We start from the raw sequence: 27,645 nt of genomic DNA on the forward strand, positions 1-27,645 counted from the left end.
GGATGCAAAGCCCAGTCCAGTGATCCCTGCCTTGGAGATGCAGCACTTGTGTCCCTGAGTGCTGTCCAAGAATAGTTGGGGCTTCCAGACATCATGATCGGGCAGGCATTGGTGGTGCTTGTGCTGGTGGCCATGGCTGTGAGCGGCAGTGAGTATACACACCGTTTTTGGACAGAGTTTACTTTTTCACTGTAGTAAAATATACAATGTAATACAAGCAGTGCAGGAAATGAGGGGAGGCAGGCAGCTATTATTGTGCAGATCTAGTGAAATATGCTGATTTTGTCCCAGTGTAATTTGCTGACACATCCAGCAGCATCTGTAGGTTTTCCACTTTCTGTTCTCAATGGCAGCATGTAGGGGCTGAGGGGGATTTCTTATTTTAACTTCCAGCTCGGTCAGTACAAAGGCCTGACCTATAGGGCCATCAGCCCTTCATTTATTGGAGTCTCAGCCTGACTGGGAGACATGTACACCTAACACATAGAAGCTAATGCAATGGAGGAAAACAAAGGAACTTGGCTTCTTGTCACTTCACAAGCCCTTATGAAAACTGTGATTGGGAGATAGGTTTCTGACTTTGTTCAACTCCTGAGTGCTTGAGATGTGTGTGCACTGTAAGATTATCTGCTGTGTCTGTCTGTAGGAGTTATTACAATAATATTGATTTAAATAGCACTTACTAATTTTTTGAGAGCACTTTACATCATACAGAGACAATGAATGATACTAGTGTGTAATCAATGTACAGGAAATGTTATATAAGACAATGAGGGCTTACAAGGTGTAGGAGTCACAATTCATCGATACCGGAAGGCATTATATATTATAAGTGCTGAGCCGGGAGAAACACAAAGTCTGGATTTTATATTTAACACATTGGTTGGGATTGCCTGTACTAATAAGACTTAATTACTATCCAAAGGAACCCTTTTTTAGCAATCTTATAACGAAAGATCGAGAAAAAAAGAATAATTTTATAAACCTATGCCTTGCAGTGTGCATGTAGCTCCTTGATAACAGTTCGAAGCTCACTGTGCTGTTAGGAGGAGTGTACCTTATGAACTGCAAGTAACATAAGGGTCTCTGTGACAAAAGCAGTAACCCACTGAGCTATCTACATGAGACACAAATCTGTAATGTGTATTTTACACACAATAACTCTCTATTCTACTTTATGATGAGTCAAAACTGACTGGAATTAACACAGAACTCTCAAACAATTGCATTGGCCATCTCACCCTTATTATTATCCTATTAAAATTGTTAGACACGCAAAGATCTCTGCAGAAGGTGCCTTAACACCGTAGGATATTTTAAATAAAGTGTGTTTTGTCCATTAAGTAAGCCAAAACAAAAATATTGCCAGGTTTGAACAATAAATGTATCATTTCGTTCCTCATTACTCCAGCCACACACTGAACGATAATTTATGGAGGGCCGGAGTAAATTATTTTCACTTCCAACACACGGTGCAGTGATAGAGTGACTGCGAGCTACAGTTACTTTATAACTGCACCGTCTGCACTTTTATGTCAGCGTTCATATTTTCATATTTTTATTCAACATATTTTTAGAGTCTAATATCTGTCTTGCTTTGGAATAAAAAGTCCTTCAGGCCTTAGCATTAATTGTTACTGTACAGACTGTCTTCTGACAGCCTAAATCATATCTTATATACATCACTGCTTCCTATCAGCCATCTTTCTGGCAGGTTAGTGGCTGGCCCTGGCTGATGCACTTAGGGGCCTGTGGTGGTGTGTGCGGGAGTGGGGGGTGGAGCTGAAGGGTGGTGGGGAAGCAAAACTCACTTTGGTTTCTGATCCGAGGAGCAAAAAACAGCTTCTGGTGACCCCTAGTGGTGTTGTCACGTTAGTTGCAGCAGGAGGGAGCAGGCAGGCTTCTGTTTCATTAGTTAGCAGGCTCCACAATGCGCGGGGCTCGGGCATGAGGCAAAGAAGCCCCAGTGGAAGATATCAGACCCATCATCTTACAACCAACAAGTAAACCTTAACTCCTTTGAAGTTTGCTGAAGTGTTTATATTTTTACTGGATTCTAACGTGACGCAGTATTGCTGCGCCAAGAATCAGGTGTCGGTTAACGTTCTATTCGGTCTTTGCTGCTGACACTTCCATGGGGCTTTGGGAACATTCTCTAGAACAGTAGTTCCCAAACTTTTGACTCCTGAGGACCCCCATTGAGTTACCAATGGAAACCGGGGACCCCCAAGCAATTTGTATGAGTTAAATTTCAAACATTAAAACAGTAATTCGAAAAAAATACACATGTGTGCACACAAAACAAATACTCAAAGTACTAAGGATTTTGGGGCCAGATGTACGATCATTTCATTTAGTGCCTCGCAATTGGAGACACATTGCGAGTGGCAAATTGTGAGTCACTAAATGAAATCTTCAACAGTGTGTTTAACACTGTTTGGGATTCCCAATGGGGTCGCAAATTGTGAGGTTCATTATTATTAATGAGCCTCTTGCAATTTGCAAGCCCATTGGGAATGCCAGCCCTCCCAGCGATGGTGGCCTGCTGGGCTCTGCAGGCCACCATGTCTCGGACTGCTTTTAAATAAAGCAGTTTAAAAAAAAAAATGCAGCCTGTTTACCATGCATTTAAAAATGAAACGTTTTGTTATTTTCTAAGGGCAGGCAGAGGTCCCTGGGACCACTGCCTGTCCTTAAAAAATAATTTTGCATGCATTTGCAAAGGGGAAGGGGTCCCCTGGGGCCCCTTCCCATTTGTGAATGCATTACCATCTACTTGAAGTAGGTGGTAATTGTGACTGTTTTGCGACCGCAAACATATGTACATGGTTTTGAGACTCGCTATTTGGAAGGGAATGCCCCTTCCAAATAGCAAGTTGCAAAACCTATTTAGAGAGTCGCAAACAAATTGCGACTCGCGAAATGGGCTATGAACATGGCCCAATAGGTTTTTGCATTCGCAAACGGGTTCGCGAACCCGTTTGCGCATATAAAAACAGATCATACATCTGGCCCTTGGTATTTTATTTATATATATATATATTTATTTTATATTAAAGTAATAGCCCCTCTGTCACATGTATTTCATTTGTTTTATAGCATCTCTTATACCATTGTAGGATGTCAGAGCACTTTACATAACACACATATAGAGACATTGAATCATACATGTAAATCAGTGTGTATATATAAAATGTTTAAAGAGTGCTTGGTCTGGAAAAGCACAATCTCAGGATTCTGAACATAACACAGTGGCTAGCATTGCCTTTAACATTAAAAAATGTATTTCCACCCAAATATATCTTTTTAGCAGAATCAGGATAATTAATAACTGGGGCAAAATATAAGTTACTAACTGGTACCATGCAGTTTGCAAGCAGCTCTTTGATGATAGTTTATAGGTCCCTCTGCTAGATAACGATTGTCACTTATAAAGTGCACAGTAACAAAAGAATCTCTGTGACAAAAGCAGTAACCACGAACCTAGGCACATAAAATACTGCTTTTTAAGATGCATGTTACACATTCTTTGCAGTAGGCACATTAACCCTCTGTGCTACATTAGTTCAATCAAAGCTGCCACTGAACAAAACTCTCCTCACTCTCCAGCAGGTACATTAATCACTGGCATTCTCTTGACACTTTTATTGTTTCTGGAAAGCTGCTAATTAGACCAGAAACATTTCTGTGCTTTTAAAACTGTTGCCTATGGACCCCCTGGGAATGTGTCACGGACCCCTGGGGGTCCGCGGACCACAGTTTGGGAAACACTGCTCTAGAAAGTTCCAGCAATGAAAACAAGCATTGGAAATGCAACCGGTCTCACCTTTGTTTGAGTGGGGTCTATGTATTCTTATGAGTTATGGAGTGTACGTATGTGGTGTGTAGTGGAACTATATGGGTTGGATTGGATTAGTTAGTTGTGTAATTGTGTGGTGTGTAATTGTGTGGAGTGGATTTGTGTAGTGGCATTATGTGACATGGTGTGCTGTGGAAATATATGTTCAGCAATTATGTGGCATTCAGTGTAGTGGCATTATGTGGAGTGGGATTGTGTGTTGTGGAGTGGTAAATAGTTCCGTTTAATTATGTGTTGTGCTGTTGAATTTTGCGGCACAATGTGGAATTGTGTGGATTGGATGTTTGTGGTGTGTTGTGTAATTGTGTTGTTGAGTTGTATTATGTGATTTGGTGTTAAATTATGGGGTGTGGACTGGAAATGTGTGGAGCTGAATTGTGTGACATGGAACTGTGTGTATAGCTTTGCGTTTTTGGAGAGGGAAAATAACAAATAGGTAGGAGCTAAGCATAAGATCTGTGTGTTTAAAAAAAGGAACGAGTTGGAATAATTGGCATTGTAAATGTAAATGACTCTTACCTATGTCTTATGGATTGGAGAGGATGTATGCGGTGTGTACCAATTATGTGGGTTGGATTGGACTTGCTAGTTGTGGTATTGTGTGGTGTGAAACTTTGTGGTGTGGATCTGTGTAGTGGAATTAAGTGGTATGATGTGCAGTTGTATTATGTGGATAGTAATTATGTGTTTTTGAGTGTATTGGAATTATGTGGAGTGGGACTGTGTGTAAGTATGTGGAATGGTATTTTGTGTTGTGGAGTGTTATGTAGTGGACTTTAAAGAAGACATTATGTACAATAAATGACTATTAAAAAAAGAATTAACAAGAAATGTTTTCTAGTTTTTTTTTCCTTGCAATGCTGGCAACCTCTTCCTGCCTGTTGTAATGCTTGTTTATTATAGCTTTTTTGTTGTTATGAATGAAGGGACGTAAACAATAGGAGGGTGGAGATTGAGAAATAGTGCCTGAATTACAACACGAGCAGTCGACGGGCACTAGGAGAGAATCAACAGATGCCAGATTTCGAGGGCACACTGAGGTGGTGCTAAGTAATGCTGAATTGGGGCTGAGGTAGTGGTGTGCTGGTGCAGATGTGAAGCTCAGGTGATGCTAAATGATACTCAGGTGGTGCTGAGGTTGTGGTGCGCTGGTGTGAAGGTGATACTGAGTGTTACTGAGGTGGTGCTGAGTGATGCTGAGGTGGTGCTGAGTGATGCAGAGGTGGTGCTGAGTGACGCTGTGGCACTGAGTTATGCTGAGTTGGTAGTGCTGTGCTGGTGCTGATGTGGTGCTGAGTTGGTGCTGTGCTGAGGTCACGCTCCGCTGATGCTGAGGTGGTGCTGTGTTGGTGGTGGTGCACTGATGTGGAAATGGTGCTGCTGTTTATGTTGTGCTGCGTTGGTGCTGAGGTGGTGCTGAGTTGTTAGTGAACTGATGAGGTGGTGATGCTGAGGTGATAATGAGGTGGTGATGAGTGATGCCGAGGTGCTGGTTCATGCTAAGGTAGTGATGCTGCACTGGTGCTCAGGTGGTGATGAGAGATGTTGAGTTGGTGCTGTGCTCAGGTGATGCTGCGCTGATGTTGAAGTGGTGCAGTATTGGTGCTGAGTTGCTGAGGTGGGACTGCTTTGGTGCTGAGGTGGTGCGGACCATGCTGAGGTGGACCTGAGTCATGCTGAGGTGGTAGTACTCTGCTGGTGCTGATGTGGTGCTGAGTTGGTTCTGTGCTGAGGTCACGCTCTGCTGATGCTGAGGTGGTGCTGTGTTGGTGGTGGTGCACTGATGTGGAAATGGTGCTGCTGTTTATGTTGTGCTGCGTTGGTGCTGAGGTGGTGCTGAGTTGTTAGTGAACTGATGAGGTGGTGATGCTGAGGTGATAATGAGGTGGTGATGAGTGATGCCGAGGTGCTGGTTCATGCTAAGGTAGTGATGCTGCACTGGTGCTCAGGTGGTGATGAGAGATGTTGAGTTGGTGCTGTGCTCAGGTGATGCTGCGCTGATGTTGAAGTGGTGCAGTATTGGTGCTGAGTTGCTGAGGTGGGACTGCTTTGGTGCTGAGGTGGTGCGGACCATGCTGAGGTGGACCTGAGTCATGCTGAGGTGGTTCTCCTGCACTGATGCTCAGATGGTGCTGCACTGATGAGGTGGTAGTGCTGTGCTGATGTTGGGATGGGGCTGTGCTGATGCTGAGGTGGTGGTGTTCAGGTGGTGCTGTGCTAATGTGAAGATGGTGATGCGCTGGTGCTGCACTGATGCAGAGTTGGTGCTGCACTTTTGGTGGCTCACTGATGAGGAGGTGGTGCTGTGCTGAGTGATGCTGAGGTGGTAATGACTGATGGTGAGGTGATGTTGAGTGCTGTGCTGAGGTGGTGGTGCGCTGATGTTGAAATGGTGCTGAGTTGCTGCATAGGTGGGGCTGCGTTGGTGGTGGTGCACTGATGCTGAGATAGTGCTGTGCTAAAGTTAAGATGGTGCAGTGCTGATGTTAAGGTGGTGCTTCGCTGGTGCTTTGCTGGTAGTGCGCTAATTCTGCGCTGATGCTGAGTTGGTGCTGCACTGGTGGTGGTGTATTGATGGGGAGGTTGTGCTACGCTGATGCTGAGGTGGTGCTGAGGTGATGTTGAGGTTAAGGCTGAGTGTTGTGGATTCCTTCATCACCGTTCCTTAAGGCTCAATAACCACTAATGTCTAGATGCCTTTAATTAGTTATAAAGCGCCACTCATACCAGTGTAGGGCGTCAAAGCACTTTGTATCACACACAAATTACACAGAAGCAATCAATCATATGTGTATAAATTAGCGAAAAGGTAATGTTACATAGGCAGAGGACTTCAGGGTGTAGGAGTCACAAGTCATGCATATTGGTAGGCAGCATTGTTAAAGAGGGCTTGGGCCCCAGAACCACAAACTCACAATTGAAAACAGCTCACCATAGTTGGGGGTAAGAACCAATTTCTATCCAGATGAACCCTTTTTGCAACATTAACATCTGCTCTAATCTATACTTTGCAGTGAATGCAGTTCTATGATAACAGATATAAATTCACTGTCCTAGGTTAGGATTTTAACTTATAAGCTTCAAGTAACAGAAAAGTAGTAACCCACTGACCTATTTACATTTTTGGCATTTTGTGGTCTGCATGGTACACTTTCTTTGCAGCCGGAATATTAACCCTCTGCTACCTTGCAATGAGTCAAACTTCTTCTACTAGACAACTCCATCTCTCCAGCAAGAACATTAATCACTGGAGATATCTTGACATTTATATTGTCTGGAATTGCTTGAGGCCTGGAATGTGTCAGTCAGTGCAGTATCCAGTGCGATCACACCACCTTTGTGCCGGCCCTGCTTTCTTGTTCTGCATTTATTTAATGTACTACATTCAAATGCACATTTACAGCGAACATTCTTCCAGAAAGAAATATTTTGACATCAGCGCTAAACCAAGAGCAGGGACTTCCAACCCCTCAGCTAGCAGCTAAGCACAGGTCCTGGAGGGTAGGAAAGAACACAAGCAGCATGCATAATAAAGTATCATTTGAAGCTCTGATTTAATGGAACTGAAACAAAGGCCTTTTTTAAGTAGTGGTTTAACTTTTTTACATGATTTAGAGATGCAGTAGCTAGATGGCATGCTGTTGCAGTGCTTTTGTGCCGGTTTCTAGGAGAAATTAAAGGAGGCAGACTTAGACTTAAAACCACAATAATTAATTGCTTGCATTCCAAGCCAGCCAGCGAGCTGTCTTCAGGAAGAATACAAAAGAATTCCAGCCACATGGAAGGAACTGAGAGGGTTAATGCTGCAATAAAATTTAAGCAGCTACGGGTCTGAGCAGCCACAGTGTAACATGAGGTTGAAAACATAATAAAATAGCCCCCCCACGAGCAGCTCAACAGAACAAAGGGTAATGATATTGTACTAAGTCCCTGCACCTTGGAGGAAAAAGGAGGGACAAAGAGGCAGGACTGGCCACTAGTAAGCAAGGATTTTTAAAGGACATTGAAATAAACAAATGAGAAGCAAGGAATGGCATTTGGCCCACAGAGATATATGTATACTAAAGTATACAAGAGGTTGTACGCTTACGCTCGACCTACAAGGAGAGAAACAGATCACATCTAGAGGAGGGCTATGCTGCATTCTAAACAAAGACTATCAAAAAGGTGCGTGCTTCCATTTGTGAACCTATATGGTAATGCTGAAAGCGAAACTACAAGTCCCAAAACGTGCAATACTGTTTCCTAAAAAGCCAGTAATTGGGAAAGGTTTCGCCCATGAGGCGACAGTGGCTCTGGCGGAGGAATTTGTACAAAAAAAACAAAAAAAAACAACGAGCTCTAATCGATAATCACTTGCATATGTAACTTGAGGTTACATTGTTTAAAAGTGTGCTTTTTAACTTTGGCTATTACATTTTTATATTGTAGGTTCTGACTGTCTAAATGGCCCCATTTAAAGTCTGATTTCCCAGTAAATTTGAATAGCTAATGTCTTGGAAGAACTCAGTGCCAATTATTCAAGCATTGAACCTATCGGTGGAGGAAGGTGGCACTGTGCAGGCCACGAGCACCGCGTGTTTGCCAGGGTGCTCAACTCAAGCCATGCTTCATATCGGTTGGAATCATTAAAAGAATGTTCCAATTAGTTTGAGTTAGTCATGCCACTGTCCTTTGGCCTCCAAACTTTACTTTGTAAAGCAAACATGGACAGATATACAAGCATCCTTTGTTTGCTGTTTGTGCTGTGCCTGGTTTTCGCCTTCATCTGTCCCTGACATCACTGGAATCCCTCTTCACCTGCTCTGGGTCCCCGCTGCATGCCTCCCGCCTCCCGCTGCTGCTCTTGAATAACAGCGCCGAGTGGCCGCCGAGTGGAGGGGGGGCCTCTGCAGCGAGGGGACTCCATCTACCATCAGCCTTTGCGGCCGGAGCCGCACCTGGGGAGCATCGCGCCAAGCGGCGCATAAATTACCGCACTACCTCCCGCGTCGCGGGACCGCGCGCGGGACTAGCCGGGCTAAGCCCGGGCAAAGGGCGGGCCCTCTACGGCCAGAGGAGGCTGGGCTGGGCCAGAGGTCCTGGTCCCCGACTTCTGTAAGTTGTGCTTTGATTCTTTATATAGTCCGCCTCTACCTTTCACTGTATGATGGCTACAGCTGCTACCAGCCCTGCTATTGCGGGAGTAGATAAAAATGGGGGTACGCTAAATCGAACCCTGGACGATTACTTTCTTAAACCCGCTCCTGAGGGTAACAAGGAGCTGTTGCTAGCTGAGAGGAGGGCAGATCGCCGTCGCTCAATAGAACGTATTAAAAACAGAACATTTTCTGAACCCATATTGTCTGTTACTCTGGACGACGACCTGATCACCACAACAGCAGATAATACATCATTAACTGCCAGTGTACCCCTGCTCCTTCAAGAATGTTTAGCCCCAGCCGTGTCACCTACTCAAACTCAACAAGACTCACCAACTGTGACTAATGCCCTTAACAGCACTTCCAAGATTTTGATTTCACCTACAATTAGACCTGGCAAGGTTGTAAGAGGCAAAAGCTTGAGGTCACTGCCACGTACAATGCATGGGCCCCCACCATCTAAAAGGAGACGGAAAACAACAACTGCGAATAAGTCCAAATTAAGTCACACTGAGTTTGGCAAAAAGGCGAACATTGCTGCTATAACGTCATCGGGAGATCCAGTTACTAATCTAGTAACAGCAGCTACCTCTACTACCCTAACATCGCCATCTCAAGTAACTATAGTGCCAGATATTATTCATACCCAAATGGAAGAAGATTCACAATCGGCTTCTCCTAAGTCGCTTTTGGATAACATTGAGCTGATTGTACGTAGTTACATGCTTGCACTGGCAGAAAGATTTAAGGGGATGGAGTTAAGGCTAGGTAAAATAGAGGGGGATCTGACTGCACTAGGGAATCTTGTACGGTCACAAGGGCCCTCAAAAGTGCAACAACAAAAAGTTATCACAACAACACACTCCCTTTCAAAAAATGTTGTGGTCTCTACACCCCTACATCCATTACTGGTAATAGCCAGGCAGCAGTAGCAATCCCAGCTGCCTCTAACCGATTGCATGCGACCGTGATAATACCTGATGGCAATATTCCTAATAAATCTCTGTCAACAGATTCAACAGCAGTCCAGGGTAGACCAACCACTATAACATCAAATAGTAATGCTGTTACTTCAGCTAACATCTTGACCAGGGAACCTAGTAGTATCCTCCCGGATAGACTCCCTAGACCCGATGGGAAAGAGATTACCCGGGGGAGAGGGGGTCAGTCTAGGAGACCGCCTATGGAACTCCCACCGGAAGCACTATCGTATGTGGTGGTACTCACCGGGGTCCCCGAACTGCCAAATGGAAAAAGAGAGGGATACTCTCAATTAAAAAATAAAATAATGCACTGGCTCTCTCTGTACAGACCAAAACCCAACCTGGTAAATGGCGAAATAGTCCATGTCCGTCGCCTGTCTTGGTTGGGGGGCAGAGCGAAGGATATAGGGGGTGACGTTGTGGTTATAAACTTCAGGGACAGAAAAGCAGTTCACCATATTCTGAATTGGCCATTCGGCAATGAAAATAATTGCATTGTACCACGTCCCCTGACGTACTTTTACCCCAGATCCACTGTATTTCCCCCACAATATTGACCTAATAATACCTATCTCACCTCCCAATTCCTCAATATGGAGTCTGCCCTGAATCCGGCATATATGCACCATCTAGCTCCAACACCTGCAGTGCAAGGGTGGAATACCATACCATTAAACCATAAAATAGGAGCTAATGGTAATATGTCACATTTGATGCCATTTACTCCTCTAGAGCTCTCTAATAGGTTTGAGGCCTTCAGTGGCCTGGAGGAATGCGACTGATGTTTAAGGTGTGTTGAGGGCACGGGGGGGGGGGGGTGAAAACGTCCCATGCACTATAAGGTCACATGAAGAGAAGGGTATTTGTTGCTATGAAACAGAAACACATACTGCTGTTACATATGCTGATAAGAATAGTAGTTCCCCTGTTGTATTATCCACAGTGTCTTCTGGGAATAACGAGGTGTCTTTACTGCTTTTACCCGCTATGAGGCCAGAAAGTAGCGACTATGAAAGTGGTGTTGATAAAGGTGCATGTATGATAGGTTGCCACAAAAACCACCCCAGTATGTCACTGTTAACTTTGGACTCTCATTCTAAAACTGATAATTTCTCTGCCTTGTATGGGGCTTTTGATCCTATTTTAGAGCACCCAGAACCGGTTGTACCAAGCATCGTGGACTTGGGGGACACAAATATAGAGATACCTACCCCAATATCCGCTCCATTTATCAGAGAAATTTTTACATGCCCAGCATCTGATGATTGTGTGAGCCTAATCTTGTGGAATATAGCTGGTTTGGCCGATAAGATATGTGACCCAGTCTTGTTATCATTTATCAAAAAATTTAGTATTGTGTGCCTTCAAGAGACTTGGTTGGAGGATAAAAACGTCCACATTGAAGGTTTCTTAAGCTTCATTATCCCAGCGGTTGCCTCGAGTAGGGGCAGAGCAAAGGGTGGTCTGGCCACCTTTATTAACTTGGGCTTGCTCTGCAAAGTAAGCAACTGTCACAATGATAACTTGAACATCCAGATGCTTGACTTAAAATATGGCAAGAATGTTTTGACCCTGGTTAACTTTTATAATGCTAACAGCAGTAATGGTGATTGTAACATTGCATCCCTAACAGATTTAATGAGTAAAAATGCATACACTGTATCGCGGCACCTGTTGATAGTAGGTGATTTTAATGTTCACCCATGCGGTAACCCAGGCTCTACCCCAATGGGCTCCTTGGGATGTAACAGTGTTGAAGGTTTCCACTTCTCTCATACTAGGGGAGGTAAGAACTTAAATGACTTAGTGAATGATAATAACTTGACTGTAGCTATGTCTTTGGTTCCTGATACAAAAATTTTTGACCCTCCGACCTTCAAAGGACACGGGCAGGGATCCTTTATTGATCATATAATAGTATCTTCTGATATTGTACAATGGGTCTCGCACTTTACTATCCTTTTCAGTGTTTATAGTGACCATAACCCCCTAGTTATTAGTTTGGGCGGGTCTCTACTCACAAAACGACTGTCTCGCAATGACCGAGGCACGTTGAGTTGTATAAATGGCAGACGCCGTATTAAATGGACAGTGATAAACCAAGACACTTTATACTCCAAAATAAACAGTGCGTGTGAAGAGGAGCTGTCTGCATGTTCATCTTCTGACTCATCCCCCACGAACATTTTGACCGGGTTTGCGGGGCTGGTCTCTAAAATTGGGTCCATGCTAACAGCTCCAACAAAGGGGCAAAGTGGAAAAAATTCAAAATGGTTTGACCAAAATTGCTCAAAGGCAAGTAGGGATCTGAAAAATGCCCTAAAAATCAAACCCAGAGACTCTGATATGATGAAAAATCTTCGCCTGGCCTATAGGAAGGCATTAGCCGCTACAAAAAAGGAAATCAAGGTTAACATCATAGAATCTCTCCTTGATCCTTCAGTGCTGGGGAACAGCAGCAAGTACTGGCAAATTATCAACAAACCTTTGTTTGATAACCCTAACGACACAGTTCTTGGTACAAATATTTCAGAGGGGGAGTGGGTGTCCCACTTTAGTACAATTTTTAAGAGTAATGAGCACTGGGCAGAAAATGCTTTTTTAACACCATCTGTGAACCCATTATGCTTTACAGCAAATGAGGTTGCAAGGGGGATAGAAGGTCTAACCAGCAACAAGGCCCCGGGCCCGGATGGACTACCACCGGACCTGTTCAAGTCTAGTACCCCCTTTTGGGCTCCTGTTCTCACGGCTGTAATAAATGCAGCAGTGTTAACGGGGTGCCCAAATACGTGGGGTCTATCGACTTTAGTCCCCGTTTTTAAAAAGGGCGATCGCAGCAGCCCATTATGTTACAGGCCGATTTCTTTAATAAATTCAGTAGCTAAAGTGGTAGGGGGGGTAATTCTTAACAGGCTATCCACATGGGCTAAAGATAACAACATCCTATCACCTATACAATATGGGTTTAGACCCGGCCATTCGACCATTACACAGTGTCTGAACCTATATTTGATCCTAAGTAAATATACCCTGGCTAGACAAGGAACTGTCTACATGGCATTTATGGACCTGTCGTCCGCTTTTGATTGCGTGGACAGAAGCTTATTATGGGCTACCCTGCTGAGAATGGGTGTAGAGAGGAATCTTGTCAACATCCTAGCCGATTTGCACTCGGATACAAGAGCCAACGTCCGTTACACCCAAGATCTTAAAGTAACGGACGAATTTAGAATAACCCGGGGAGTTCGACAAGGTTGTATCTTGGCCCCATTCCTCTTTAACCTGTACATTAATGAATTGGAGGAATTTCTTTTAAACACTGAAGCAGATTACCCTCTTGTTGAGCGCAAAGGGGTGCCTGTGTTACTTTATGCAGACGATGCTGTTCTTATATCTAGAACAGCAATCGGTCTTCAGAAATTACTAAATTCCTTCTTCAAATTTATGGAGTCACGTGGCCTAAGCATAAACAACTCCAAGTCCTATGTCATGAAAACAGGAAAGGGTACCCGGAAAACTGTTTCCTTTAGCATAAATGGGGAGAAAATCCCTTCAACTAATTCTTTCTCATACCTTGGGGTCCTCTTAGATCATAAATTATCGTGGGGCCCCGCAGTCTACAAAAAGAAGGACGAAACAACAAGGGTAAATGCGGCCATTCTTGGCTTTGCAAAAAAAATCGGCAATTGCCCTACGGCCGCATTGCTCAAATTATATCAGGCAAAAAGTGTTGCTGTCGCCTGTTATGGAAGCGGGCTCTGGGGCTATCGTAAGATAAAAGACCTAGAGGTTACAGAAAATAACGTCCTGAAAAAGATACTGAGGCTGCCAAGGGGTACTGGGAACTACTCTGTACATGAGGAGTTGGGGGTCCCCTATTTAAGCGATAGAATAGCAGTAAACCCGGTTTTGTGTTGGTTGAACTGTTGGCTCAATACTGACATTCCACTCACACATGCCCTACTGAAAGAAGCCTTACTGCTAGACGGGAGGTTCAAAGTCCCGTGGGTGAAGTACATAAAGGACTGTTTAACGGCAATAGGCCGCCCTAACTTGTTTTATGCTCCCAACTTGATTACAAAATCCGATGTCATCTCGGTAAAAAATGCCATATTATTGTTAAGATGCACTGACAGAGAAGATGCTGAGATACAGAAGGACAGTGTTAGGAAACACTTACTACTCAAAACCTGTCCACAAATGGAACCTTACCTGACATGGCCTATGACCAGCTATGAACGGTTTTTACTAATAAGGTTCCGTTTTGATCTATATCATCTTCTACTGGCGGTACCAAGTGGGGCTCAACGGGGTGAAGTGTTGCCAGCTTATGGCTGCGACGGAAAGTCTCCTCAAGATCTGGCGCACTTTCTTTTTATTTGCCCCTATTATTCCACCCCACGGAAACTATATCTTAAACCGTGCCTTAAAAAATTGAATTTTGTACAAATCAAACCTGCACTTTACTACCTACAACTACTGAATAGCGACTGTACCTTATTTGTCTGCAACTTTTTAAAAAAAGCCATCTGTTTTAGGAAAAGTATGGATGGATAATCATGCTGTGAATGTTTTAGGTGTTTTTTTTTTCTCTTTTAAACAATATAGTAATTTATGTTTTTAACCAAATACTGCTCATGCTCATAGTGCCCGATGTACCATCTTTCTCTTTGTACTGTATACTGTGTCTCTTATTTGCCACATGAAATGAATTGTTTGGAATGATTTTAAATGTGTACTTATGAATTGTACTTTTATGATTGTAAAATCTACAATCGAATAAAGATTCTTGAATTGAATTGAATACAAGCATTTTTGTGTTTGCAAATGTCCAGATCTGCAGAGTCGGGGTGCTTGCAACTGCAATATGGCCTATTGGTATGTAAGAAACCCAAATTACCATTCGGTAATACGTTATCGATTTTGCAATTTTGGTTTACAGCTTCATACAGATTTGGTATTTGGAAGGGGCGTGTTTACCGCATCCCTTCCAAATACCAAATCGCAGCGGGCTGTATTAATGAAGGTGACCAAAATCAGGTTGCTAAACATTAATGTTTTACTGACTACTAAACGGTAGGGGTAATGCATTTCCAAATAGGAAGGGTTCCTCAAGGGATCTCTTCCCCTTTCTCACTGTCGAAAAAATATGTTTTAAGACTAGGCCACTGCCTACTCCTGAAAAATGGTAAACTGTTAATTTTTTAAAACCAACCTTTAACAAAAATTATTGAATCATTTAAAAGCAATCACAGACATGGTGACAACTTTCACTGACTCCATTCTTTGTACATTTGGCCCTATATTTCAAAACCATGCTGCACCAATGAAGCACATTTCAAATATCACAGACAAACATAAATCATAAGTCTATCTATCTATCTATCTATCTATCTATCTATCTATCTATCTATTTATATATATATAGATATATATATATATATATAAGTCAAAAGCATTATAGCTTGAGGATTGTGATTTTGTTTTGCTTAATTTTTAATGTACATTTTTGTGCTGTGGGTTGAAATATACATTTTCTTTTATGAGGCAAACGTCTCTCACTGGCTATTCAGAATTATTCACTTTGTAAAGGGATTATCTCAATTCTAGTATCCATATTAATTGATTTGCCATCTATGGCAAAACGACAGGAACTGTATTGCAGAAATCTGCCTCTGGTGTAAAAGAAGCACAAATCGAATTTGCAATATTTTGCTGGTTGCTTAATAGGGAATGGAGTAAACAAATGTGCCACTCATTTTACCACGTATGTAAATGTACGCCTTGACAAAGCCTGTATAGTGGTGCAGACACACAAAGACAGACAACATATGGGAAACTATGTTCAGATAGAGCGTGCAAAGACACACACAGATCACCAGGACAAGAGGCATCCACTATCACTAGTCCTGCAGACATACAAGCGCCCATGCACACAGATAAATAAACATATGGACACCAATTAACCCCAACCCACAACCATTCATAAACCTGTACATCAGAGGGCACATGAAGGTGTGTGTTAGGAGAATGGTGGACACCCAGAAAGGAATCGTATAGTGATGTGCACCATGGGAGCGCTGGGTGATATGCGTTTAGGAGCACTGGGGGGTGTGCACCATGGGAGCAAAAGGTGCTGTCACTCTGAAAAGGACTGGGTGATGTGCCTCACAGAAGCACTGGGTGATGTGCACCAAATGGAGCACTGTGTGAGGTGCCTCAAGGGAGCACAGTGTGAGGTGTACCAAAGGAGCACTAGTGATGTCACTGGGGTATGTGCACCATGGGAGCACTGTGTGAGATGTACCATAGGAGCACTAGTGATGTGCCTCATGGGAGCACTGTGTGAGGTGCCTCAAGGGAGCACTGTGAGAGGTGTACCATAGGCACACTAGTGATGTCACTGGGTGATGGGCACCATGGGAGCGCTGTGGAATATGCATTGTGGGAGCACCGTGTGATGTGCCTCAGCAGCTCATGTTTCTCTGAAGAGAACTGGGTGATGGGCTTCACGGAAGCCCTGGGTGATGTGCAACATAGGAGCCCTGGGTGATGTGCTTCAGCAGCTTCTGTTGCTCTGTATTGGACTGGGTGATGTGCCTCACAGAAGCACCGTGTGGTGTGCACCGTGGGAGCACTGGGTGATGTGCTTCAGGATATCACTTGGTGATGTGCACCATGGAAGCAACAGGTGATGTCACTCTGTTGACAATAGAGAGGTGTGGTGCAGCGGCCAGGGCAGCGTCAGAACACAGGGTTCATGGTTCGATCCCTGGCTCCGGCGGCAGCTCAGCTCAGCACCATGTTACTCTGGGAAATAGCTCACTTAATTTCCCGGATGGCTCCCAGCGCCTTGAGATCCGTAAGGGTGAGCAGTTCGCGCTTTACAAATACGGATTTACAATTACATTTATTATGAAGAGGCCTGGGTGATATGCCTCACAGAAGCACTGTGTGGTGTGCATTGTGAGAGACCTGGGCGATGTGCCACCACGGCTCATGTTGCTATGAAGAAGACTGCGTGGTGTGCACCATGGGAGTACTGGGCGATGTGCCTCAGCAGCTGATGTTGCTCTGGAGAGAACTGATTGATGTGCCTCACAGAAGCACTGGGTGGTGTACAGAAGGGGAGCGCTAGAAGTTGTGCATCAGTGGCGAACTCACTGTGGTACAGTTCACCAGATCTCTGTGCCCACTATGGGGGCATCGGGGGATGTATAATGCTTGATGGTGTGTGTGGTATATATGTATATCTGTAGGTGAAGTGTGTTCGAGCCAGATAAGTGTTTGATGGTGTGTGTGGTTGTTTATGTGTATACCTGTAGGTGGAGGGTGTGTAAAAAAAAAATGATACTTGTATTGCGCACTACTCTCCCGCAAGGGTCTCAAGGCACTTGTACAAATACCGCTGTGGAACCCATCCTGGCTTTCCCTGTGAGGCGTCCACTCCTGGGCACCCCCAAGGTGGAGGCCAGGCATCCTTAGCATTGTGGGGGCCGTTGTGGAGATTAAGCAAGCTATTGCCCAGAGTTGCAGAGTGGGACTCCATGATTGGAATAGGGACGAGGCGAGAATTATCAGGTCCGTGGAATTTTGAGCCCAAGACCCGCCGAGGCGGGGAATCGAACCCTGGTCCCGGGCTAGACATCTCCATCAGGGTCTGCTGCTCTAATCATTGAGCCACACTTCTGTGTGGGCCAGATAACTGCTTGATGGTGTGTGTATGGTGCATATCTATATTTGTAGGTGCAGAGTGTGCAGGCCAGAGAAGTGCTTGATGGTGTCTGTGGTGTATATGTATATCTGTAGGTGCAGTGTGTGTGAGCCAGATAAGTGATTGATGGTGAATGTGTGGTTGTGTACTTCTAAATCCGTAGGTGCAGGGTGTGCGTACCGGATAAGTGCTTGATGGTGTGCGTAGTGTATATGTATATTTGTAGGTGCAGAGTGTGCAGGCTAGAGAATTGGTTGATGGTGTATGTGGTATATATGTATATCTGTAGGTGCAGTGTGTGCGAGCCAGATAAGTGATTGATGGAGCGTGTGGTTGTTTATGTGTATATCCGTAGGTGCAGGGTGTCCGGGCTAGATAAGTGCTTGATGGTGTGTGGGGAGTTTGTGTATATCCATAGGTGCAGAGTGTGCAGGCCAGATAAGTGCTTGATGGTGTGTGTGGTGTATATGTATATATCTGTAGGTGCAGAGTGTGCAGGCCAGAGAAGTGCTTGATGGTGTTTGTGTTTGTGTATATCCGTAGGTGCAGTGTGTGCGGGCCAGATGATGATGATGAAGGCAATTTGTATCACGCACAGCTACTCCAAGGAGTGTCCCAGCGCATTGCAAAGGTTAAGAGAGGTAAAACATTACTCACAGCGCGCAACCCTAGGGGCAGCTGATTGCATCTTACTGATCCTAGATGGGTGAGAGCTCATCCTCCCGCTGTAGCGTGTTGAATTCTGGGAGTCACTGATATTAATTGGTTAGCAGACCTCAGGTTTCATGGAGGAACATAGAACCTGAATCTGGTTCTAAGACAAAGAGCCCCAGTGTGGTAAAGAGCTCCATGCACTAGAACAAAAGCCTTGAACATGATTCTTTTCCTAATGGGAAGCCAGTGAAGAGCACGCGGATAAGGTGAAATCCGCATTCGAACTGGCAAGTTCAGCAGAAAGCGAGCTGCCGCGTTTTGGCCAGAGAAGTGCTTGATGGTGTATGGTTGTGTACATGTATATCCGGAGGTGCAGTGTGTGTGGTCCACAGCAGTGCTCAGTTCATGGTGAAGCGAGTGAGACGTGACAGCTAGAGTGGGCGGGGGAGTGGTATGTGGAAGCACTGAAACTAGCTGAAAGAGTCCTAATTATATTTGAAGCAGGAAATGCTGGCCATGCAGAAGAAGTACCTCATGGTCTCCTTCGTAGAGGCTTGGTTGAAGGGGACCTCCAGTGAAGAGCACAAAGCAATGCTTTCCCCAGTCCTGCATCTCTAACAATCACCACCAGGAGGCGCTCTAGAATGTTGCCTTGTTTGATGACGTCTGCTTGGGTTTTGAGCTGTATTGTGACGTCCTTCACCGGAAGGCCCATGTCAAGTTTGGTACCAGATCTTTGAATAAAACCTTCATTGGGGGAAATGTGTTGAGCCGTGGAAGGTATCTGAGTTTCTGGGTCTGTTGGTGGGGCTCCATGGCTGGGAACCTAAATGATAAATAAATGAATAACAGGCACTATATGGCCAATCCCAGGATTCCGAATTGAGACTCTCTTCTTAAAGGGTAAAGTTGGGAGGTTTGTGAAAAGGATGCTTCTCTCTTACTTTGTGGGTGGCATGGTTTTGATTTATATTTTTCTCTTCTCAGGTCAAGGGATGTCATTTGCAGTCTGGGGCTGCGCAGATTACAGAGGATACTGCCGAGCCGCCTGCTTCGCTTTTGAGTATTCCTTGGGACCGAAGGGGTGTGCAGAGGGTTACATGTAAGTGCACCTTTCTATCATATCAAATGGTTTATACAAAATACAGGGGCATATTATCAAGCCTGGGCGCTAAAATTATCGCAGCTTTATCTGCAGGAAACTGCCGATAAAGTGGCGATAATGGGCTTGATAATATGCTCTATGGAATTCCAATCGAAGCTCATGTTAGATGTCCTTCACATTTAACATGAGCTTCGATTGGAATTCCATAGATCATATTATCAAGCCCATTATCGCCACTTTATCGGAAGTTTCCTGCCGATAAAGCGGCGATAATTTTATCGCCCAGGCTTGATAATATGCCCCACAATCTTTAAACGTGAACACAGAATTTATTAACAGCACAAGATTAGCCGCTGACAAGAAAGGCTCTTGACTTACCTTACACCAGCACTTCTTGTTCTCCTGACTTGACCCTCTTGCAGGGATCTTTGGCTGTCCCCCAGTTAGTGGGTTATCCACTCCTGTTTTCTTTTCATCTCCCTTTCATTACTTGTAGTTTTGCTTCTGTTATTATAAGAACAGGACCACACAAACCATAATACTAAAAGAGCCATGCATTGGCAAAGCCAAATTTATTCGCATTTGAGACCTATTGGCTTTGTCACTGTTTTTTAGCTACCTGTACAGCATTCCCAATTATGTGCAGCATGACCAAATTAAAAATAAAGCCTATCCTGCCATTTTGTAGACAAACACACCACACGGGCGTGCCTTCAAAAGGATGCAGGCGCTTTTATTTCTATTTGCCGATTTGATCCGGCAAAAAGTACAAATGAGAGGAAGCGTTTATTGGGGGGAAAGGGAGTGAGGGAAAGTGAGTGGGGTAATGTGAGTGGTTTGGAAGCAACATGCGCGAGACACAAAAGCAACATGCGGGTAAAGCAGATGGGGGAACAACACGGACAAGGAGTGTGGAATCAACATAGGGGGCTGATGAGGGCTGATGCAATGCAGAGAAGAGAGGCACACAATAGAGACAGCTGAAAAAACACATCCACTCTTGTACAGTGCTTAAAAAAAAAGAAAAAAGTAGTCCCTGATTAGGCGTAAAGTATATAGGCACAGTAATACATCCATGCTCCATGGAAGGGACAAACACAAGAACAGGATGGAAAGTCCCCACACACTAAGGAGTAAGAAGCAAGCAAAGGAGAGTGACAATGATGCCAACCAATGGTAAGCAATGGGTGCCCTCTAAGCCCATTATAAGCTAACAATACGTCTCACAACAGACAGTGTTTTAGCTATCTAGTAGGAGAGACCTAAAACAGAACGCCAGAATTTGAGTAACTTAAGAGCCCTGCTACTTGTGCTTTAGTATTACAGATAGCAGCAGCACAAAACTCCCACTCTATCATTCTGTGAGAAAAACATGAAATTTAAAAAGGAAAAATCTTGTTTTATTGTGTTATCCATGGCATGATAACAGTACTATGTACAGGACTTCTCATACAAGAGCTTTATACAAATACAAGTCGTGTAGAATACCCGTCCATACAGTTAAGCACTTCAGTTACTTTTTACCTTAAATCTGAAAACCTCTCAAAACAAATTAAGCTTTGTTAACATGTGAGATGGACAGTCGTGGTCAGCATGACTTGCGAGTAGGGGGGGCACCCGGTGAGGGGGATGCGCTGGGGGAGGTTTGATTTAAAATTCTTATTCTTATAAAAAGTTAACTTACCCGGCCCGGTCCAGTGACGTCTCTGCTGCTCTCCTGAACAGGAAGCAGGCAACCTTCCTCCACTCCCCTAAGCCAATCACAATGCTGCGGGACGCCAACCAGCCAGGCGTCTATAGGGAGGCCATTTTCTGCATGCAGCCAAAATGGAGAAAAGGCAGAGTGCGCATGACTGGTTTGGTGAGCCCCAAAGGGCCGACCAAACAGTCAGCTCCCTCAGCAGTGGGCAAGCCACTCCTCCCCTGCCCTAGAACAGGACCAACCAAATCCTTCTGCTTTCTCGCAGTGCGAGAGGCAGAAACATACAATGGTATTTATAATACCATTTTATGTTTCTGCTTCTCGCACTGCGAGAAAGCAGTGGGGTGATGCTCCTCCGCCTACGTCTATTCAAATAATAATATCATTACAGAAAGCAAATATTAATTATTCAAGGAATCAGATAGTCAATGCAAAAATGCAATGTGTCGTTAAGAAATTAAGTAATCCACTGCACATTTGTCAAATAATCAAATTAATAATAGTAAGCCAACATGACACAGGATCACATGCACCTAGCCCTCTCTAAGCAACATGCTCTGCACGAAAAGAACAAAATGAAAATAGACTCTTGCTCTTCCCCAAATACTACGTCTTTTATAATGTACTGGATATGAAAAGCACACAATTTCATAACATGATTTTACATAGGAATTCAGCACTAGAAGTGTTATTTGCACATTAACCAATCATCTCTATATATATAACACACACTTGCACTTTATTTTCATTGGGTGTCAGGCACAGAATATGTTTTACCGAAGACACTGCATGTTTTTTTAATGCAAAAACGAGAGGAAATGAACTTTTTCTGCCCATTAATAACATCAACATGTTTATGGAGGTTAAGTTAATGACCTTGCAATGGTAAACGCGCACATTCTTTGGTCTGGAGAAGCTAGAGAAACGTTCCATTTGTACACAGAGTCAGGGACCATGTTTTGCAGCCGAATTGCGATGATTTTTTGAAAGTAAAATGAAACATAAAAATGCACAGCTCGTTCAAGGCAAACAAACATTGATTTATTTTTTAATGTGGCACACACTCCTGTTAATGCAGCCTAGCTATGATAAATGCACCAACCCACGTTAGACATTATATCAAAATAAAGCTTCTAAATAGTAAGCCAATGTAGGACAAGCATACAACCCCAATGTTTGTTATTCCTAATCCTTGCTTACAGGAGTCACATGAACCAAACAGCAGTGACAAACATGGTTATTCCTGCATTATCCCATTTCCCATGAGCACTTTCTTCAGAGAAGCGCCCACTCCCTAGAGTCCTCTTAGCATCCATGCCTCCCAATCTCCATGTCTGCTGAAAGTCCGCAGTCTCTGTGTGTAGCCATGAATTACAATAATTACAGCGTCTATGTATCCTGCTGTCCCCCAATGTCCACAGTGCCTGTGTTTTCATGCCTCACAGTGTACCTCTCCTTAATGTCCACAGTGCCTGTGTTTTCATGCCTCCCAGTGTACCTCTCCTTAATGTCCACAGTGTTTGTGTGTCCTGTGCCTCCCAGTGTCCACAGTGTGTGTCCCCATGCCTTCCAATGTCCGCAGTTGCTGTGTGTCTCCACGCCTCCTAATGTCCACAGTGTTTCTGTGTAACCCATAATATCCAATGTCCATGTCTTCTCAAAGTCCACAGAATCTGTTTGTCCACATGATTCATCCATGTAAAGTCTCTGTGTGTCCCCGTGCCTCCCAATGTCCACAGTGTCCTGTCTGTGTGTCTCCATGCCTCCCAATGTCCACAATGTCTGTGTCCCTGATAGAAATTGGGTGCCTGGTTGACTGGGGTGGAAGCCCTGGTCAAACAGTAACCACAACCCTCTTTAAGGTAAGTCACAAACACAGCATAAATTGACCTATGCTCACCCTCTGGTAGTTTAGCACAGAGAAGTCAGGCTTAACTTAAGAGACAATGTGTAAAGTATTTGTGCAACACTTCAATAATAACACGGTGAAAACACAATAAACATACCCCATACCAGGTTAGAAAACTAAAGCTTAATTTTATGAACAAAACAAGATGAAAACGATAAAAATCCAAAAAGTAGAACCAGAGTTGTGATCTTTTAAAGAGCAAACTGATATATAGTTCCTAAAAGCATAAAGTACTAAGTGGAGAAATATCTGGCCACACTAGACAGGGACAAATCCAAAAGTTCAGGCCAAATGCAATGGAGCACGGGTCGGAAACCATTTCAGTTAAGTTCAGCTGAGGTTTTACCTTCTCAAGAATTGTGCCAAGAGTCCCTTTCACGGGGGAGAAATTTGCCGGGAGCAAGGAAAGCATCACTGGCTGTGGTCCACAGGGTTTGAAGAGCCCCTGGGCATCATGGATGGATGGGCTAGAGCCTCGCGGTTGCCAATGGTGGTATTTTCTGTACGAAGAGACAAACTTCCAGCCACTCTTGCTGATCCCTTCTGCGAGCAACGCGGTTCCGGTGCAAACAGACCCGTTGGCATTTCTGAAGAGCCCAAAAGCTTGATTTCAGGCACTGCTGATCCACCTAAGGGCCCAGAGACCTGAGAGGCACCTCTTGGGGGGGGGAGGGGGAGGGGCAGCAACTTGTAGAAGACGTGTCCAGGAGCTGTGGGGAGCCTGTTATGTGGCAGAGGCTCAGACCAGGTGCCCAGCAGACTAGCCCATTGCGTCCCTCTGGGGTCCTGGGTTCAAGGTGGATTCCAGGTCCAGTTCTTCCTCTCCAGGTAAGAGGGAAGCAGGCAACAGGTTAGCACTGCAGGGCAGCAGCTACTTCAGAGGGGCAGTCCAGCAGAGTGACAGTCCATCCCGCAGCACAGCTATCCTTTTTCTTGGCAGAGTATCTGCAGGTCCAGAGGTATACTCAAGTCATGGTGTCAGAGTTCCAGTACTTATACCCAGTTGTGCCTTTGAAGTGGGGGAGACTTCAAAAAAGGGCCTTTGAAGTGCAGGCACCAAACGGCTAAAGTAAGAAAATTCAAACTTTCTAAAAGTGGTATTTTCAAAATTGCAATTTAAAATCTGACTTTACCATAAGTTGTAATTTTAAATTGTGATTCCGGAGACACCAGACTCAGGGGTCTTATCTGTTCCCAATTGGAAATTACACTTCTAAAAAGTAATAAGCTCATCCCAATGTTATCCTATGTGTAGTAAGCTGGTCCTTTATATGAGATACCACTAAGTGGCTATATAGTGCAAAGATTCCAGAGATCCCCCAGAAGTGTACAGGGCTCAATGTAAACCAAAGTGCTCAATTTGTCGTAATGTGGTCAAGCTGCCTTTGGCCTAATACAGTGAGTAAAGCAGTTTGGTATCCCAGTCTCTAGGGGTTAGAGTAAGCACAGAAAGGGCCAAAAGGCTACACAAAGCTCACACCCTCAGTGGCACAGGGGTGGCCTGGTACAGAGTGCCAACACAGTGTCGAGCGCCCAAGGCAAGTCAATGGGGGAGTTCGGTTTTGCAAAAAGGCTGCAGGCTCGGGCCAGGAGACCGGGCGAAGAAAATCCACAGCTGCAATGTCTGCCCAGTGTCTCCCCTGTGTCTCTAAAGTGTCTGCCCAGTATCTCTGAAACATCCGCAGAGTGACTCTAAAGTGCGCCTTGTGTCATGCCATTGTTACCCAAGTGTCTTCAAGTAAAATGTTGACTGCCTGCTGGAAGACATTATCAAATGTTCATAAGACGGGGAGGAGCCAAGATGGCGACCTGAACGGACGTGTGGTCGCTCGGCTCCGCCGGCTCTGGAGACCCGCGCTACATCCTGACTCCTATCCTTGGGTTTCCCTCGCCCGGAATATGCGGGACACGGAGCTGATCCTGTCGGTGTCCCTCTGATTTCTCCGCCCGCCCGGAGTCGTGAGCTCTGGGCGGCTCGTCTCTGCCCCGGGTCGCCGCCCGCACATCGGCGCCTGCCGGACCTCGCATGCCCCGAGGCGGACAGTCTGCTGCGGCGCCTGGCTAACACACGGGCACGCTTTCACCCTTCTGCTGCTTGCCATACCCGCGTCCTCAGCCCTGCCGAGATCCAGCGGAGCAGCGCCGGCACGGATACTTGAGGGCTCATGAGGTTCCCTTTGTTTGTGGCCGCCATGTTGTCGGACGGACTTCTCCGTTGCTGTGCAGGCTGCCGGTGAACTCCTCACGGCCCTATTTGCCTGCCTCACTACTGGTTGTCCTCTGCTCCCGTGACACACCGGAGGGGGTACAGTTTGTTGCAGGGGCAATATCTACCTCCCATCGGGGCCCGTGGCCCCCGTGTCTCCCCCTCCTGGTGCCCTGTGGACGGCTGGCAAGATGGCGATGCCTGCTCACCAGCGCTGCGGAGATGGCGCAGTGCCCTCCTCCAGGGGAGGTGAGTGCATCCTTGCGCAGGGGACCGGAGTTGACTCTTCCTCCATGAATAGAGGACTACGTGGAGCACAGCCGGACTACACCCTCAGGGACGTGATGAATATCCTGGGTGAAGTACGGTTGGAAATGCGGCGCTTCTATAAGGTACTGGCTGAGACTCTGGATGCCTATATTACTGCTGAGAGCCGAATGCAGGGGGCCCATCCCCGACAAGAGCCGGGACTGACTATGTTGCAGCTTGTCGGCCCACCACTATCTCCTGGAGACACTGTATCGATCGAGAGAACCATTGTTGGGACTTTTGAAGATTTGTTGCCGCTAGTCGACTCTGCTGCTGTTACAATGTCTCCCCTTTGTTCTTCAATCAACTGTCTGCCTCGTGCACCAGTCTCGCTTAGCTGTTCATTGCTAGCCTGTTCTCCTGCCCTGTCCCCTTCTCCTTCTTGGAACGATTTTGTTTCATCCTTCAGTGACTTTTGTCGCCAGTATGTCTTGGAAGGGCATTCTCCTATGGGACTATTGTTTGCGAGGGACGGGCTATGCTTCCTCTGCGGTGATGTACCTCCCCCATCCTTGAGGCGGCCATGTTTCTTTGTCGACGCAGACTGTATCGTATTACCAAGTTGGTTGGGTGATGGACTGTATCCTAGATCGGGCCAGGGTTAGGCGATATCCTAGTTGCATCAATACAGTGGCGGGTGGAGGCGGGGAGAGACTTGGGTTGTGTATGTGACACGGTGTACTATTTTCTGACTCTCTCCAATGGCAGGATCTTTGGTGAAGTTCTCCGTTAATTGATATTGGGGCGCAGACTGTTAAGATGCCGGCGGTGTCCGAGCGTGTACGAAGTGTACCTCCTCCTCCAATGTTCTTTTTCTCTATGAGAGTTTAAGATTAGATTAGTCTTTTCTTACTCTCTATTCCTTATGTGGGTTCTCCTGGGGCGACAGGCACGTTAGTAGGGGGGGGTGGGCCGTAGCCTCTTCGACGTGCAGGGTGGGGGGTTTGGGTTTTTACTTTTTCTTTTTGTTTCTATGGCCTTCTTCTTATCTTCACTCTTATTTTCTCTCTCTTCCCATATATCTCGGGTCAGACGGGAGGTTGGGTTTGGTTCCTCACGGGATGTTCTTTGTGGTTTGCGTCCAAGTCTGTATCACATGGTTTATTGATTCTATTATTAAGATTTTGATTTACTGCATCTTTATTGAATGCTTACAGAACTAGCTTTTCCTTCCTTTTTCCACTATCGTTTGAGGGCGCATATCCTGCCATGACTTTTCCCAAGTAACGAGTGTCCCTCTTATGTGTCCTTGGATCCTTTCTAGTTGCTATATAATGAACCCTTCTATATCCTATTATACTGCAGGCAATCTAGATGGTAAATCCTGTTGTGATATATTGACTGGGCGGGTGCCAATTGGGGCGACATCTATTCTTGTGCTTGCGTGTCCTTACTGTGAACGATTCACGCCAATCCTTTGTTAGCAATGTATAATTGGTGGATCTCCTCCACGTGGCTCGCCCGCTCAGCTACCCTGTCTGACTTTAGGGTGATTCGTCAAAAACATAAAATGAAACCCTCCTTATCCTTTTCCTGTGACTCCTTGCTAATCCATCGTAGTGTTTTTACCTTTTACTTGCTGCATCGCAAGGTTCCCCGGAATGGTTGTATGTTGTCATAGCGGCCGGCCCGCAGTGGTTGTAGGCTGACGCTGTGTACTGTGTTCTCAAAAATAAAGGTTTTCAAAAAAAAAAAAAAAAAAAAAAATGTTCATAAGACAATGCAGAATACTCACAAGCTGCCCCAGAAAGTTATTAATAACTGATATGTCTGAATCATTTTAATTAACACGTTCTCCTTTTTTTGTTTTTTCACAGATGTTGTGTGCCAAACACCTTTAGATTCATTTAATCGAAGAAGCCTCTGAGAAGAGTCAAAGTGAATGGAATCTGTTTATCTGGCCCAGCGAGGAAGTAAAATACATGCAAGACACATTTAATGATACAATTCCTCTAGCTTCTAATCAAGCATAATTTCTTCAAAGGCAAACAATCGGGCGTCAAGGCAAATGTAATCCAATGTTTACTAATGCAAAATAAAATATGAATTATCGATAATGA

General features: G+C 44.9%; 1 long non-coding RNA gene across 1 annotated transcript; it reads left to right on the plus strand.

Annotated features, from left to right (window-relative positions):
• On the plus strand, positions 1-27,645 carry LOC147693590 (uncharacterized). Its single transcript, XR_015299115.1, has 3 exons — positions 1-148; positions 19,342-19,456; positions 27,403-27,645. It is a non-coding gene; the product is annotated as an uncharacterized LOC147693590 (long non-coding RNA).

The sequence above is a fragment of the Lissotriton vulgaris genome, chromosome 8, assembly GCF_964263255.1.
Source record: "Lissotriton vulgaris chromosome 8, aLisVul1.2, whole genome shotgun sequence".
NCBI lineage: Eukaryota > Metazoa > Chordata > Amphibia > Caudata > Salamandridae > Lissotriton > Lissotriton vulgaris.